General features: G+C 41.5%; 1 pseudogene; it reads left to right on the top strand.

Moving 5' to 3' along the window:
* The first annotated feature begins 4,729 nt into the window (after positions 1–4,729).
* Positions 4,730–14,092, top strand: part of LOC104987915 — a 21,263-nt pseudogene continuing 11,900 nt past the window's right edge.

Here is a 14,092-nt window from a genome sequence, read left to right as displayed (position 1 = left end):
TAGTAACTAATTGCTCAATCCAGCAATTCATTAATACATTAATTTATTTTGTCCTGTGGGAGGTACTATCACTGTTTATTTCCATTTTTCAGTTCGCAGTTATGGCCTAAGTATACACATAACTAGCTCAAGTCTGTAACTTTGAAATCGGCCAAACCTGGATTCAACCAAATGTGTCTGACTCCAAACAAAAATCTGTCTCCTTAACAATGATAATACCATACATTCCTTATTTTCCATTTTATGGCTTAAATTGCTAGTTGTAAAAACATTATTTTCTCTCCTCCTTCTTTAGTTGTAAAACCCTAGTGTTAACATATTGCTATTTCATTAAAAGATTTCATCCTTGTTCCTAGATGTGGCCTTGTTAACTAGGTGATGATACTGAAGTGACATTTTCCTCGAGATTTCAACCTGGCTTCCTGAGGTCGTTTTTCCTGCATCTTCTCTCCTCCTTTTCACAGCCTGTTAGGCTCACAGGATGACTGAGTCCCTGGTACCTGTGTTGGAGCTTGAGGTAATTCGAGGGTGCTGTTTGTACTGAGGCTGATAGAATACAGGTTTGGAGATTGCCTCTAGGATGATAGTCAGGAGTTGCCACAGATATGATTGGATGTCCTACTTTCAAATTCTTTAAGAGAGAAAGAAATCACTATCTTGCATAAACCATGGTTATTTTGATTCCCAGATATGTGAAATCTAACTTAGTCTCAATGATGCTTCTCCTGCATTCTTCTAATTAATTCTGTACAGATAATAAAAAGTCACACTAATCTTAATGATATTCAGTTCTTCTGATGGTAGAAATTTAGACATAATCCTTTTGCAATTTATTTATATCCAATTTGGCATCTTTATTTGTCCTGGAAATAATGATGTATTTTTCAGATTGTTTCACAAGCCTATCATCTTTTTACTATTATTTTTAAAGATTGACATGCATAGATGTTTCTAATTAAATTTTGTGAAACTCATACTTGTTGGGCTTTAGACAAAAATATTTCCTTTGGGCTTCTCACAGACGTTGGCATTGCCAAGGAAGTCTTGTGCCTGCTGCCTGCCTCTGCAGACTGATTCCTGAAGACTCATACTTGTTGAGCTTGGAGAGCAAAGACTGAGCCTGTCAGTCGTATCAGCCCATCTTTGACTTGAGAGAGATGTCACATGACATTGGTATTATGCAGGATTCACTTGCCATCTCATTATTTTTCTCTTATTGCACAAGTATTGATGCTTCATTGGTATTTCTTTTTTTTTTTTTTACCCAATTTTCATTCTGTTAAAAGGAGCAGTTTCTGTGTTTCCTCATGTTAATTTCCTTGGAATATTTTCATAAGACTCCATATTTAAGAGTGATGTATCAGGATCATTTAATGGGAAACTTTTTTTTTTTTTTAAACTTTACAATATTGTATTAGTTTTGCCAAATATCGAAATGAATCCGCCACAGGTATACCTGTGTTCTCCATCCTGAACCCTCCTCCCTCCTCCCTCCCCATACCCTCCCTCTGGGTCGTCCCAGTGCACCAGCCCCAAGCATCCAGTATTGTGCATCGAACCTGGACTGGCGACTCATTTCATACATGATATTATACATGTTTCAATGCCATTCTCCAAAATCTCCCCACCCTCTCCCTCTCCCACAGAGTCCATAAGACTGATCTATACATCAGTGTCTCTTTTGCTGTCTCGTACACAGGGTTATTGTTACCATCTTTCTAAATTCCATATATATGCGTTAGTATACTGTATTGGTGTTTTTCCTTCTGGCTTACTTCACTCTGTATAATAGGCTCCAGTTTCATCCATCTCATTAGAACTGATTCAAATGTATTCTTTTTAATGGCTGAGTAATACTCCATTGTGTATATGTACCACAGCTTTCTTATCCATTCATCTGCTGATGGGCATCTAGGTTGCTTCCGTGTCTATTCCGTTGCTATTATAAATAGTGCTGCGATGAACATTGGGGTACACGTGTCTCTTTCCCTTCTGGTTTCCTCAGTGTGTATGCCCAGCAGTGGGATTGCTGGATCATAAGGCAGTTCTATTTCCAGTTTTTTAAGGAATCTCCACACTGTTCTCCATAGTGGCTGTACTAGTTTGCATTCCCACCAACAGTGTAAGAGAGTTCCCTTTTCTCCACACCCTCTCCAGCATTTATTGCTTGTAGACTTTTGGATCGCAGCCATTCTGAGTGGCGTGAAATGGTACCTCATAGTGGTTTTGATTTGCATTTCTCTGATAAAGGGCTAGCTATATAATGTAACCAAAATGCCTTTATCCTTTAAGGGGAAGAAATATTTTGTAAAAACAAAGAAGCAACCAACAACAACAACAACAAAAAACCAAAAAACAGAGAAAGTGGTGTACTTCACAAGTCTCTAGGGCAGAACTTATATCTTAGACTTTTGATATTAAACTAGTAAATGATTTTCTTTATAGGATGAGAGACTGAATATTTTAACAGTTTTGAAGTTGAAGTGTATTTCTTTCTGCTGGTTAGTGAGGGATTTAAATATTTATAGGGATATTACATTAATCTGTGGCACAGATAGTGAAGGATAGGGGAGGCTGGCATGCTGAAGTTCAATGGGGTTGCAAAGAGTCAGACAGGAACAGCAACAGCAGAACAAACATCGTGTTAATAACATTAGCATTGTAAGTTTGTCTTCTGGTTACGTCTAGACACCAAGCATACACTGACAGGAAAATATGGGGTCCCAAGTGTGTAAGCATCTATTACGATTCAACTAGATCATGTAGTTGTCCACCCTCCAATCCCCTACTCAAAAAAAAAAAAAAAAAGCCCCGTTACTGGCTCAGGGCATTTTGCAGGGTGAAGGAAGTTGCATAGTTTGTTTCTTAGTTCGTGGGATATGCAGGCTGACAGGCACTTCAGCCACTCACCCTGCGTAGGGAGACCACTCATTTCTTGTATCCGAGGAGCTGAGGTCTGAATGTTTGAGTGCCCCCAGATCCCAACATTGATGTCCTAGCCCTCGAAGATGCTGGGGTCAGGAGGTGGGGCCCCTGGGAGCACGTGAGGTCCTGAGGTTGGAGCCCACATGAATGGGATGAGTGTTCTTGCAAAAAGACGCCTTGGTGGTCCCTTGCCTCTTGTGCCCTGTGAGGACCCAGTGGGGAGGCTTGGCTGTGAAGTGGGAAGAGGGTCGTCACCACATCTGACCAGGCTGGTGATTGAATTTGAACTTGGCCTCCATAAGTGTGAGAAAAATTTCTGATATTTGCAAGCCCCCTAGTCTGTGGTGTTATAGACAAATGGACTCAGGCAAGAGGAAACAATTGATGTGATAAGCAATAGCCTCCATCATCAATGTTGTAGATGGAGTCCTCTAGAAAGAGGTGTGAGTGCATTGCCAGCCTTTAGACTGCTTTGTGTGGGGGTGACAAGCGGTGTTGACTGAAATGCACATTTATTCTGACCTATTCTTTACTCATAACACGAGCCTCCCTGGAGAATGCAGCAAAAGGTTGGGAAAAAGCAAATTCTCCATCTAGTCAATCTGCAGTTGTCTAAGAAAAAAAGAAAAGGCAATAACACCTAATGCCATAAACAGACCACACTCCTTGTCACCTTCAGAGCTGCTGTCACATTGAAAATTGCACCGAGCCACGTGAAGACTTGTTACATAAACAGAGTGGAAACCGGTTCCCAGGGCTGGTGACTCACAGCTGACCGAGCCTTTGTGATGAATGCGAGGGGTGTGAGACATGGACTCCGTGTTCTGGATGGAAACTCGGGAAACAATGCAGTTGTTTACATCTTTATTTCCCCTCAAAATATTCCTTTCATTCTGCCTGATTCAGTGGCCCCGGGTTTTGGTTAAACTTTCACGTATGTGTGGAAAGTGCTGGCAGTTGACACATGTGATACTCAACTCTATATTTGATATTAAATGACTTCCTTTGAATTTCCTAAAGCTATATCAGAGTCTTGACTTCACCAATTTACAGGTAATTGTGAAAACGGCTCCAACAGTAAGCAACTTTCTAGGCAGCGCTGTGACAGCACTGTGACTCTGAGGGGCTTTCCAGGTGGCTAGGTGGTAGTGAATCCACCTAACAGTACAGGAGCTGCAGGAAACTCAGGTTCGATCTCTGGGTTGGGAAGATACCTTGAGGGAGGAAATGGCAACCCACCAGTATTCTTGTCTGGGAAATCCTGTGGACAGAGGAGTCTGGGGGGCTATAGTCCATGGGGTCATGAAGAGTCAGACAGGACTGAGCACACACTGAAACTCTGTAACTGCTGAATCCCAGGATCTCTCCTCAGTGTGGGGTCAAGGCTTCTTATGAGGCCCTGACTGTTGCAGGCCCGCAGGCTAAGCTCTATGTTAGCAGTGGATAAATGACCACTTCTGGCCAAGGATGGGGTGGAGACAGACAATAAAGACACGAGGGAAGACTATGGCAAACAGACAGTGACTCACATACCAGTCATGGTCCCAGGAGTATGTGACCTCAGGTTTCCAGGAGAGTAACTCAGCGCCAGGGAGCGACACACTGAGCTCACCTTCTTGGATCTGGTGCAGAATGAAAGCCAGCACCAGCCAGGGAGAAATCTCTGTTTCATCATGGGAGAGGAATTTTTCTAGCTCTGCCTAAATACTCCACCTGGATAATCTGCTGAAAAGAAGTGATGAGCTGCTCCTGATTCATCCTTTGGGTAACTGACCACATGCTCCCAGTTTCTGGCTTCTAGGGCATGTGTACGATCCTAGTTCTCTCCCAGGAACCTAGAGAAATGCCACCACCATCTCGGGAGGAAAAGCCACATGGCAGAGCTGTCACATTCCACGTGGCCGTGAATCAAGACGTTCTGTTGCTGAGGCATCGGCTATGTATGACAGGAAGCAGAGCGTGGCACCTGAGGACCGGATTAGCTCTATTGTACAAAAGACTGTCTGGGGATGAGACATCTGCAGGGAAATCAGAAATGGAAATTTTCTGGCTTGAGGGAAATACCTCCCTTAGCCCAGTTAGTGACCCAGTGTTAGTGATGAGTTCTCTCCCAAAGGACGCAAAGAAGTTTCGGGGTCGTTTCGTGGTGTTCCTCAGTGGAGATGTATTTGAGAGGTGCTAAGTCACTTCAGTCATGTCCGACTCTTGGTGACCCCATGGACTATGCGCCCACCAGCTCCTCTGTCCGTGGGATTCTCTAGGCAAGTATACTGGAGTGGGTTGCCATTTCCTCCTCCAGGGAATCTTTGCAACCCAGGGATCAAAACTGTATCTCCTGTGGCTTCTGCATTGCAGGCTGATTCTTTACTACTGAGCCACTGGGGAAGCCCATTTGAGAGATCAATACACTGAATTGATAGGTTAGTGGAAGACACAACAGTCTGGGCTCAGCTGGTTTCACCAATAGCACCAGGGAAGTGGATGCCCATGTACACGGCGCAAGTGATCACCTAGTCAGTGTGGGCCATGTTCTCGAGGGATTTTAGACACTGGTCTTGATTTCTAAATGAGGTCAAAATAATGTCTTCATCTAGCTCTGCATACTCCCTGACCCTCCCTGGCCAGGCTCTGGCCTCACCTTGTGTCCTCACGAATCCAGTGCTTGCTTCTCTGTTTACAGTTCACCCAGATGCTTTTCAGTATTTGACACATGTCACTGTGTCTTCCATCTTGAACCTATTTTCCCCCTGAGATTCTGTCCAAAGAAAAATCAATTTTTCCTTGTATACAATATTGCCATGAACTTCCTTTCTTTTTTCCCTTGTTTGTCTTTTCTTCTTGTCTTTAAAATTGTTGCTGCCCTGGCTCTCAGGTACGTTTATCTTGGCCATCCACTTGCTCTGTCTGTGATCTCAACTGTTTCATGGCTTAACTAATCCTATAAGTTGTGACTCTCCAATATATCCCCACATCCTGACATGTCTCTGTACATCCCAGACCTGTATATCAGCTTGTGCCCTTGATGTTTGCAGTTGGGTTGTTTTTTCCCCCCAAACTTTAAACTTTTTATTTTGTATTGAGGTATCTATCAGTCAACTCAGTCACTCAGCCATGTCTGACTCTTTGTGACCCTATGGACTGCAGCACTCCAGGCTTTCCTGTCCATCACCAGCTCTCAAACTTGCTCAAACTCATGTCCATCGAGTCAGTGATATCATCCGTCCATCTCATCCCCTGTTGTCCCCTTCTCCTCCTGCCTTCAATCTTTCCCAGCATCAGGGTCTTTTCCAATGAGTCAGTTCTTTCCTCTGGTGGCCAAAATATTGGAGCTTCAGCTTCAGCATCAGTCCTTCCAATGAATATTCAGGACTGATTTCCTTTAGAATGGACTAGTTTGATCTCCTTGCAGTCCAAGGGACTCTCAAGAGTCTTCTCCAACACCACAGTATTGGGGTATAGCCAGTTAAAAATTCCAGTTAGGTATTGAATAAGCATTTCAAACTCAACATACCTCATGTAGAATTCCCACAATGGTGCTTCTCAAACCTCAAGTTTTGAAGTAATACCCCAGCAGTAATTGATTTCCTCCTGTTGGTCAGTGCCCAGAGTCAGGCCGTCAGCATGTCTTAATTTACTCTGTGCCTGGGATACAGCCTGAGTCCGCGTGTCTCACCATCCACATTTATTTCACCACCACCCACTGCCCAATTAATTGCATCCTTGTCTCACTACTTTCATTCTAAATCTTTAATACCCGTTTTTCACACAGTCATCAATGGAGAGATTTTTCTAAAATGTGATCACACCACACTTGGTCACAGCTCTGATGGCTTTTGTCCCAAATTTATCTTTGCCTAAAAGTGTCTGTAAGACCTGGCTGTGGTTATCCCTAACCTTTCTGTCTCTAATTTACTGTGTCCCAGCCTGACTGACTGATTTACTTTCAGACACTGAAGTATGGTGTGTTCAACCCCAAATCACTAGCTTCTCCGTCTCTCCAGGTGGCTCTCTGTTCTGATTTTAACAGATCTGGCTTTTTTTTTTTTAAGGGCTTACCTGACCAACTAATGAAAGGAGTCACTAGTTACTGTTCCATGATCTCATTGAATTGTCTAACTCCTAGCGGGACACTAACCCACTAGCACAGAAGCCTCGTGGAAGAATGTCCTGCACTTGTTGGTTGTACTCAGTGCTCAGGGCAGTGCCTGGCAGGACTACACGTCAGTGATGTGACTGAGGTGACAGAGTCTCCAGGATTGAAGGGAGCCCAGTGGGGTGTCAGGAACTGGCTAAAGAACCTGTGTTCCTACCAGATGGGAAGAAGAGGAATATTACTTCAGAACACAATTAAGCAGTAAATAGACTTGTTTAATTTAATCAATGGATGGTGCACTTCGGTTGGTAGGTTTTAGATAAAAGTCAGGTTACTCTGTAGACACTGTGGTCCTCGGTAGTTAGGGAGTTTTGTTCTTGTAACCACTGGGCTTCCTGCTCTCAACCAGTGTCTAGAGCAAGAATCAAGCCATCATTCTGGCCAAATATATCTGTGGGTGATATAAAAATACTGAAAAGGAAATTTTGACTTGCTTGGAATGGTAAATAATTGTCAGTGGGTAAGCATATTGAATACGAATTCCAGAATAACTGAAATGAAATATGAAACATGAAGAAAATCAAGCTCATTTTCTGAATATTTTTGTGTTCTGTTTAGAACAACTGAAAACATTTAGTATTGCTTTATTTATTGTCTCCTGGAGTAGTAAATAGCTATTAGCTCCAGTATTCTTGCCTAGAAAATCCCACAGACAGAGGAGCCTGGTGGGCTACAGTCCATGGGGTCACAAAGAGTTGGACATAACTGAGCATGCACACCATATCCCACTGGAATGTTAGAGGCCTAACAGATAAACTTTATTTTTCTATTTGAAATGTGTAACAATATTAATTACCTTACACTTATGATTGAAAACTATAAAGGAATGTTCACAAAGATTTTAAGCAGTTTTGTAATATTTAGAAGAACTTGTAATATATCGACTTTATGAGCATAACTCATTAGATTTATAAGCCTTATTTAATAATTGGAAGCATTTTGCTTGTTAGATAGACAATTAAGTACTTAGGAAATTGGATATATTACATTTATAATGTTTACAATGTATAAAGGATTTTAATTATCTGAGATATAAAATCCTGGTAAATGACTTAATAAATTGTACTATATTTATAAATAGAGTGATATTTATAAACTAGATTTAATAACTTAAAATTATGTTGACTTATATTTCTATATATTAAGTAAATTGAATAATAATTTAAAATTAAGTCCTTACTATAAATAGAAACTGCCTTAGTGAAGTTAGAAAGACCCATAAGCTCATGCACACTCATACTTTCATCAGATTTGATCTTTACAAGCAAAACCCCTGAGGGGGATGGATACATAAGTCTTACCTCCTCTGCTTTAAGATGGAGCATGGACATTCCCATGAGCTTAATCAATAAACTCTAGTCCTTCTCGTCAGTGGACTCGCCCAGTTTATTCCTCCTGAGACACTTTGCTTGTCCTTTACCTTCCTCTTCTCAAAGAAGCCTACAAAATAAAATAGATGTGCTTCCCATGTGTTTCCTTTGCTTTCTGCACAAACCTCAAGCCCGTCCTTAATGTCATTGTTGTAATGGTTTATTTAGCTGTGGAGAAGGCAATGGCACCCCACTCCAGTACTCTTGCCTGGAAAATCCCATGGACGGAGGAGCCTGGTGGGCTGCAGTCCATGGGGTCCCTAAGAGTTGGACACGACTGAGAGACTTCGCTTTCACTTTTCATTTTCATGCATTGGAGAAGGAAATGGAAACCCACTCCAGTGGTCTTGCCTGGAGAATCCCAGGGCTGGGGGAGCCTGGTGGGCTGCTGTCTGAGGGGTTGCACAGAGTCGGATGAGACTGAAGTGACTTAGCAAAAGCAGACCCTTAGTGTACTGACAAGGGTGCTGTATTTTGCACAATTATAACATCTATGTTTTGCACATCGTTTTCAATTTTGTTGAATAATTTTTCTTTACTTTCCCCAGCCTGATTGGAGTATGATTGATGTGTAAAAATTGTACGTATTTAAGGTGTCCAGAAAGAAGAGAATGTAGGGTAACTGCTCATTGACACTGATCTTGGCCCTGAGTTTTTGTATTTGACACCAAAAGCACAGGCAAATAAAGCAAAAATAAACAAATGGGACTAAATCAAGCTAAAATATTTTCCCATAGCAATGGAAACAATCAACATTTATAGAATGTGAGAGAATATTTATAAGAATATTAATATTTAACTTACAAAATATTTAATAATTAAATTTAATTAATGTAGTATTTACAAGAATAATCCAATAAGAGGTTAATATCCAAAATATACAAGGAAATCCTACGACTTAATAGCAAAAGAATCAAATAACCCAACTGAAAAAGTGGGCAGAATACCTGATTAGACATTGTATCCAAAAAAGATATATAAAGGATCAAAACCACAATGAGATACAAACTTGAACACAGTATGCACTAAGCAAACATTGTTAACTGAAGATATTTTGTGGGTAAAGCCATGTAGCTAGAGCATAAATGCAATAATTTTTCACTCTAGAGACTCTAGTCCTTCTAAATTAATCTTCCTCCCTTAATCAATATCTTAAAAGTCTCTGATGTAAATATATTATGGAAAATTTCTCTCATGATTGGAATTGGAAAGTGGATTTTGAAATATTTCCCTATTTGTTAATATATCAGGATATTCTGGAATAGGTTCAAATTGCCTATTCCAAAGTGGTGGGGCTTCCCAGCAGTACCTGCAGTGCAGGATCCTCAGGAGACGCGGGTTCGATCTCTGGGTTGGGAAGATCCCCTGGAGACAGAAAAGGCAACCCACTCCAGTATTCTTGCCTGGAGAATCCAATGGACAGAGGAGTCTGGCAGGCTATAGTCCATGGTGTCACAAGAGTCGGGCACGGCTGAAGCAACAGTATGCATGCGACAAGCCAGTCAGCCCAAGTAAGGCATTGGGAAATAGATCAGGGAGACACTGCATGCCAGTTGGAAGCTGAAGAACATACACGTGGGTAACACATTTTCAATTTCTAGGCTGACAGCATCTCCAGCATCTTCACAGATGCTGATCAGTGCTGTATTCAGTGGTCACCAACCTTTTTGGCCCTAGGGACCAGTTTCTTGGAAGACACGTTTTCCAAGAGTTGGGGTTGGTTTGGGGATGATTCAAGCACATTACATGTATTGTACATTTCTTTTTGGGTTTCCCAGATGGCACTGATGGTAAAAAACCCGCCTGCCCTTGCAGGAGGAAAAAGAGACTCGGGTTCAATCCTTCAGTCGGGAAGATCCCCTGAAGGAGGGCATGGCAACCTACTCCAGTATTCTTGCCTGGAGAATCCCATGGACAGTCCATAGGGTTGTAAAGAGCCGGACATGACTGAAGCAACTTAACACACACATTGATTCTGTTATTATTATATCAGCTCCACCTCAGATCATCAGGCATTCGATCCCAGAGTTTGGGAACCGTGCTGTATACAGAATAAGACCACCACCCTCCAGGGGCTGACAGTCCAGGTAGACTCCACATGAAATATACAATGTGGGTCAGTGCAGGCTAAGTGACCAGCAGGGAGCATACATTGTGAGGACTGCAGGAAAACCAAGATGCCCCATGGCGCTGAGCAGAGGAAGATGCACTCCTGGAGAATGTACCGCAACAGTTACTGTAGTAGGGTCGACATGGAATTAAGCTGGGTCTTAAATAAATGATTAGTCAAACACATTTGGCCAAACTTTATGAATAAAATTTTTTCATAAACCCTATGATCCTTTAAATGAGTCTTGGGCTTGATGAATTAGTCTAGTCTTCCCTCCTAGTTTCCTCTTGGGCATCTGTATTTTAACAGACACATTTGAAAGGTTTTGCCTAAAAAGTGATTATTGTGAAATATTAGAGATGGGTGTTGGATGAGTTTCTGTGAAGAAAAGGTTTCAGAGCTATTCACAGCTCTGCTTAGGAACTACCTGCTATAATCTGAATAAAATATTTAAAAAGTGGTATTAGAGAGGTTGTCTTGACAAAACTCTGTTAGCCTTTGACCTGCTTCGTTTTGTACTCCAAGGCCAAATTTGCTTGTTACTTTAGGTCAAAGCAGGTCAAAAGCTAACAGAGTTTTGCCAAGAGAATGCACTGGTCATAGCAAACCCCGTCTTCTAACAACACAAGAGAAGACTCTACATACAGACATCACCAGATGGTCAACACTGAAATCAGATTGATTATATTCTTTGCAGCCAAATATGGAAAAGCTCTATACAGTCAGAAAAAACAAGATGGGGAGCTGACTGTGGCTCAGATCACTAACCTCTTATTGCCAAATTCAGACTGAAATTGAAGAAAGTACGGAAAACCACTCGGCCATTCAGGTATGACCTGAATCAAATCCCTTAAGATTATCCAGTGGAAGTGACAAATAGTTTCAGGGGATTATATCTGATAGACAGAGTGTCTAAAGAACTATGAATGGAGATTTGTGACATTGTACAAGAGGCAGTGATCAAGACCATCCACAAGAAAAAGAAATGCAAAAAGGCAAAATGGTTGTCTGAGGAGGCCTTACAAACAACTGTGAAAAGAAGAGAAGCAAAAGACAAAGGAGAAAAGGAAAGATATACCCATTTGAATACAGAGTTCCAAAGAATATCAAGGAGAGATAGGAAGGTCGTCCTTAGTGAGCAATGCAAAGAAACAGAGGAAAACAATAGAAAGGGAAAGAATAGAGATCTCTTCAAGAAAATTAGAAATACCAAGGGAACATTTCATGCAAAGATGGGCTCAATAAAGGACAGAAATGGTATGGACCTAACAGAAGCAGAAGATATTAAGAAGAGGCAGCAAGAATACACAAAAGACCTATACAAAAAAGATTCTTAATGACCCAGATAATAATGATTACTCACCTAGAGCCAGACATCCTGGAATGAGAAGTCAAGTGGGCCATAGGAAGCATCACTACAAAAAAAGCTAGTGGGGGTGATGGAATTCCAGGTGAGCTATTTCAAATCCTGGGAGATGATGCTGTGAAAGTGCTGCACTCAATATGCCAGCAAATTTGGAAAACTCAGCATTGGCCACAGAGCTAGAAAAGGTCAATTTTCTTTCCAATCCCAAAGTAAGGCAACACCAAAGATTGCTCAAACTACCACACAACTGCACTCATCTCACACACTAGCAAAGCAATGTTCAAAATTCTCCAAGACAAGCTTCAGCAGTATCTGAACCATGAAATTCCAGATGTTCAAGCTGGATTTAGAAAAGGCAGAGGAACCAGAGATCAAATTGCCAACATCTGTTGGATCATCAAAAAAGCAAGAGAGTTGCAGAAAAACATCTACTTCTGCTTTATTGACTATGCCAAAGTCTTTGACTGTGTGGATCACAACAAACTGTGGAAAATTCTGAAAGAGATGGGAATACCAGACCACCTGACCTGCCTCTTGAGAAATCCATATGCAGGTCAAGAAGCAACAGTTAGAACTGGACATGGAACAACAGACTGGTTCCAAATCAGGAAAGGAGTATGTCTAGGCTATATATTGTCACCCTGCTTATTTAACTTAAATGCAGAGTACATCATGTGAAATGCCAGGCTGAATGAAGCACAAGCTGAAATCAAAATTACCAGGAGAAATATTAATAACCTCAGATATGCAGATGACACCAACTTTATGGCAGAAAACAAAGAACTAAAGAGTCTCTTGATGAAAGTGAAAGAGGAGAGTGAAAAACTTAGCTTAAAGCTCAACATTCAGAAAACTAAGATCATGGCATCTTGTCCCATCACTTCATGGAAAATAGATAGGGAAACAATGGAAACATTTGAGAGCCTTTACTTTTCTGGGCTCCAAAATCACTGCAGATGGTGACTGCAGCCATGAAATTAAAAGACACTTGCTCCTTGAAAAAAAAGCTATGACCAACCTAGACAGCATATTAAAAAGCAGAGACATTACTTTGTCCACACAGGCCCATCTAGTCAAAACTGGTTTTTCCAGTAGTCATGTATGGATGTGAGAGCTGAAGTATAAAGAAAACTGAGTACTGAAGAATTAATGCCTTTGAACTGTGGTGTTGGAGTCCCTTGGACTGCAAGGAGATCAACCCAGTCAATCCTAAAGGAAATCAGTCCTGAATATTCATTGGAAGGACTGATGGTGAAGCTGAAACTCCAATACTTTGGCCACCTGATGCAAAGAAGTGACTCATTTGAAAAGATCCTGGTGCTGAGAAAGATTGAAGGTGGGAGGAGAAGGGAACGACAGAGGATGAGATGGTTGGATGGCATCACTGACTCGATGGACATGAGTTTGAGTAATCTCTGGGAGATAATGATGGACAGGGAAGCCTGGCGTGCTGCAGTCCATGGGGCTGCAAAGAGTCAGACTTGACAGAGCAACTGAACTGAACAGATTACAGAGGTTAAATATTTTATTCAGACTACTGCAGGTAGTTCCAGTAGTCATGTAAGGATGTGAGAATTGGACCATTCAGAAGGCTGAGCACCAAAGAATTGATGATTTTAAATTGTAGTGCTGGAGAAGACTCTTGAGAGTCCCTTGTACAGCAAAGAGATCAAATTAGTCAATCCTAAAGCAGAAAGTGAAGAGGAACTAAAAAGCCTCTTGATGAAAGTGAAAGTGGAGAGTGAAAAACTTAGCTTAAAGCTCAACATTCAGAAAACTAAGATCATGGCATCTTGTCCCATCACTTCATGGAAAATAGATAGGGAAACAATGGAAACATTTGAGAGCCTTTACTTTTTTGGGCTCCAAAATCACTGCAGATGGTGACTGCAGCCATGAAATTAAAAGACACTTGCTCTTTGGAAGAAAGTTATGACCAACCTAGATAGCATATTGAAAAGCAGAGACATTACTTTGCCAACAAAGGTCCATCTAGTCAAGGCTATGGTTTTTCCTGTCGTCATGTATGGATGTGAGAGTTGGACTGTGAAGAAGGCTGAGCGCCGGAGAATTGATGCTTTTGAACTGTGGTGTTGGAGAAGACTCTTGAGAGTCCCTTGGACTGTAAGGTGATCCAACCAGTCCATTCTGAAGGAGATCAGCCCTGG

This window comes from Bison bison, unplaced genomic scaffold (assembly GCF_000754665.1).
Source record: "Bison bison bison isolate TAMUID 2011002044 unplaced genomic scaffold, Bison_UMD1.0 scf7180017864108, whole genome shotgun sequence".
In the NCBI taxonomy this organism is placed as follows: Eukaryota; Metazoa; Chordata; class Mammalia; order Artiodactyla; family Bovidae; genus Bison; species Bison bison.
The sequence above is the reverse complement of the archived record's forward strand: the minus strand, read 5'-3'. Positions and strand labels throughout refer to the sequence as shown.